We start from the raw sequence: 4,173 nt of genomic DNA, 5'->3' as shown, positions 1-4,173 counted from the left end.
AAAAGGGGAAAAGTCAAAATGAGACAGGTGTTATTGATTTCTACTCAGGGGTAAAGATGCAATGATGGTCTAGGGACTTACATCCTGACCTAATGTAACGAGTTTTCTCTTGCCATTTTGTTCCAATTGACTAAAGATCACAGGTTACATCTAATAGTGCAGTTGGTATTTTCATTGTATTTATTGGCAGCAGGAGATTCTTCTATGGGTCTCCTGATACCAGAGTCATTGCCATGGAGATATTGCGCTGGGCTTAATTAACAATCGATTGATTGTGGAAATAGAAGTATGCCACCAAATACCAAAATTGCTTAAAATTAGGCCCATGCATTAGGGCTTGGGGAGCAGAAGGATCTAAGCCACTCTCAGATGCAGCAATTTTAGAAAATTTGACTAATTTTAAATTGATTTCTCAATTTTACATGTTACTGAGGGGCAAAAGGAAACTTTATTCAGATATTTCATAATGATAGGTACATTGTAAAACACATTTGTTTATTTAAAAACATTATTTTGTACTTATAATTAGGAAAGTAGTTTTCTGCAAGGCTGAGAGGGCAGAATGAGTGATGCACTTTTTGAGCAATGTGTTTGTTTGTTTTTTTTGTTTGTTTTTTGAGCAATGTGAAGGGCCTGGTCAGAATAAGCTGAAAGGAGACTCGTTTTACTATCTTAACCCCCGAGTTTATTTTTCCACCTCTCTATCCCATCATCCAGAAAATAATATAGTATATTTTTATATATAGGAGACACTAAATAAATATCTGCTGAATGACATCATTACTCCAATGACACAAAAACATTTTAGTTTAAACAAAAATATCATTATTCATTTTCTAATCTTCAAAATTTCTGGTTTTCACTTGCCTTGTAATGAAGCTAGAAATGAATGAGATTCCAACATCTTTCCAGCCATATGCAAATGACTGTTGAAGACCTTTAACAATGACTTGGTATATAGTGAGAGCTCATCAAGTGTGTGATAGATGAAGAAATAATAATATTGAGAACAAAAGGGAGAACAAAAATAATTGACCCAAGAAGACATACAAATGGCCAATAGACATGAAAAGATGCTTAGCTTCACTAGCTATTAGGAAAATGCAAATCAAAACCACAATGACATACCACAAACACCTGTTAGAGTGGCTATCATCAACAAGACAAGTAATAATAAATGCTGAAGACATTTTGAGGAAAAAGGAACCCTCATACACTGCTGGTGGGAATGTAAATTGGTATAGCCACTATGGATAACAGTATGGAAGTTCCTCAAAAAATTAAGAATAAAATTCCTAGATGACCCAGCAAGCCCTTTTCTGAATATCTAACCCCCAAAATTGAAAACATTTATTTGTAAAGTACATGCAACTTGATGTTAATTGTAGCATCATTTATGGTGGCCAAGACATGAAACAAACAAACAGACAAACAACAACAACAAAACAGTGTCCTTTGATAAATTATTAGATAAATAAGAGGTGGTGCATATATATATATATAACAGAATATCACTCAGCCCTAGAAAAGATGAAATACTGCCATTTGTGACGACATGAATAGGTCTTGAGATAATTATGTTAAGCACCATAAGTCAGACAGAAAAAAAAAAATGAGAACCATATGATTTCACTTATATGTGGGATATAAACCTGAAAGAAACAAATAAACAAGACAAAGAAACAGAGATTCATGGGCAGAGACAGCAGTCTAGCAGTTACCAGAAAAATGGGGGAGGTGGGTAGATAAGGGTAAAGGAGTCAAATATATGATGACAGAAATAAATTGGTTTCGGGAGGTGAATATACAGTGCAATATACAGATGATGTATTATAAAATTGTACATACAAAACCTACATAATTTTATTAACCAATTTCGCCAAGATAAATTTAATTTAAAAGTACCAAAAAAGAGAAATAATTGAGGACAAGAAATAACGCCCATGAAGTAGAGGTGAAATTTAATATATTTGAATCTGAATACTGAACTCTTTTGTTATTGATGTTCATCATTCACTGCCACTACTTTTTAAAAACTACTTTATTAATGTATGGTTTACATGTAAAAAACTGCACATATTTAATTTGTGCAAATTGATGAGTTTGGAGATAAGTACACACTTGTGAAATCATCACCACCACCAAGTCCATAGATATATCCATCACCTCCTAAAGTTTCCTCTTACCAGCATTATTATTATTATTATTATTATTATTAGTAGTAGTAGTAGTAGTAGTAGTAGTAGTATTTGGTAAGAACACATAAGATCTATCCTTTTAATAATTTTTAAGTATGCAATTCAGTATTGTTAGTTGTAGGTGCTATTCTAGATAGCAGATCTTTAGAATTTACTTTGTATAACTAAAATTTTGTATCCTTTGACTAACATCTTCCCATTTCCAACTCCCAATGGACCCTGGTAACTACTATTCTACTCTCTGCTTCTATGAGTTTGACTATTTTAGATTTCACACATAAGAAGATCATACAGTATTTGTCTTTCTTTGTCTGGCTTATTTCACTTAACATAATGTTCTCTAGTTTCATCCATGTTGTTGCAAGTGGTAGGATTTCCTTTTCTTGAAGGCTGAATAATATTTTGTTGTATGTACATACTACATTTTCTTTATCTAATCATCTTTAATATAGACCTTTCTATTGTTTTAATACCTTGATTATTGTGAATAATGCTTCAGTGAACATTGGAGTGGAGGTACCATTGGATAAATACCCAGAAGTGGTTTTGCTAGATCATATGGTAGCTCTAGTTTCAATTTTTTGAGGAAACTCCATGCTGTTTTCCATAATGGTTCTACCAATTCACATTTCCACCAGCAGTGTACCACAGGTCCCTTGTCTTTAGATCCTTGCCAAAACTTATCTTTTGTCCTTTTGATAACAGTCATTCTAACAGGTTGTGGTAATATCTCATTTTGGTTTTAATTTGCATTTCTCTGATAATCTGTGAAGTTTAGCACTTTTTCATGTACCTGTTGGCAATTTGTACATCTTCAAAATGGAGAAAGAAGAGTCTCTTCAATAAATGTTGTAGGTAGAAACTGGATATCCATGAAAAAATAAAATCAAATTTTATGTTACACTATACATAAGTATTGGCTCAAAATGAATTAAAAACTTATATATAATATATGAAACTAAAATTTCTCAAAGATAACATAGGGAAAATCTTCCTGACATTGGTCTTGGCAATGACTTTTTTGGATATGACACAGAAAGCTCAAATAAGAAAAGCAAAAATCAAGAAGTGGGATTATATTAAACTAAAAATCTTCCACAAAACAAGAAATGATCAAAAAAATTAAAAGACAATCTATGGAAAAGTAGACTTTTTTTTTTTTTGCAAATAATGTTTTCATAAGGGGGTAATACCCAAAATCCATAAGGAACTCATACAAATTAATTGTAAAAAAAAAAAACTTGGTTTAAAAATGGATAAAAACCCTGAATAGACATTTTTCCAAAGAGAATAGACAAAAGTCCACTCCAATTGCTATTACTAATAATACTTCAATTTTATTTTTGATTATTTTGCTCTCACTGTCATTCAATTGCTTCACCTTAAAGTTTCATGGGGGAGCAGGTGACATGTACTGTCAGTCAGGACAGTGAATGCTTTCTAGCTATAGCATTTGGTTCATGATGTGCATGTGATCTATGTCTGGACAATCGGGAACAAGATTTAGTCTCCCAACCTTTGATTTCACATCTAAAGAAGGGAATTCTCTCTCCTTCTGGACTGGATTTTGTAAGCTGAATGTGTCAAAGACTACAGAGTTAGGCTAAAAATGGAACCAAGACTGTTGAAGCAGAGCTAGATGCATACAGATGACTGTTTGTGGATGACTGATCTCTGCATCAACTTGTGCCTGAAACAATTGTACAACTAACCTTTCAGCCTGCATGAGCCAATAGATTTATTTTTTGCTAATGCCAGTTTGAGTTGAATTTTATTTGCAACCCAAAAAATCTTAAATTATAAGAACTTATTGCATTCCAGAATGGATTTGAAATTACTTACATCATGTACTATTAAGATAAGTGTAAATGTATTAAGTAAATATATAAAAAATTAGAGCAATGGTAATTTTACATTAATAGAATATATGTGGGAAGAATTGTTACATAGAAATGTATACCATAAGGTTAAATAT

Source organism: Pteropus alecto, unplaced genomic scaffold (assembly GCF_000325575.1).
Source record: "Pteropus alecto unplaced genomic scaffold, ASM32557v1 scaffold355, whole genome shotgun sequence".
NCBI lineage: Eukaryota > Metazoa > Chordata > Mammalia > Chiroptera > Pteropodidae > Pteropus > Pteropus alecto.
The sequence above is the reverse complement of the archived record's forward strand: the minus strand, read 5'-3'. Positions refer to the sequence as shown.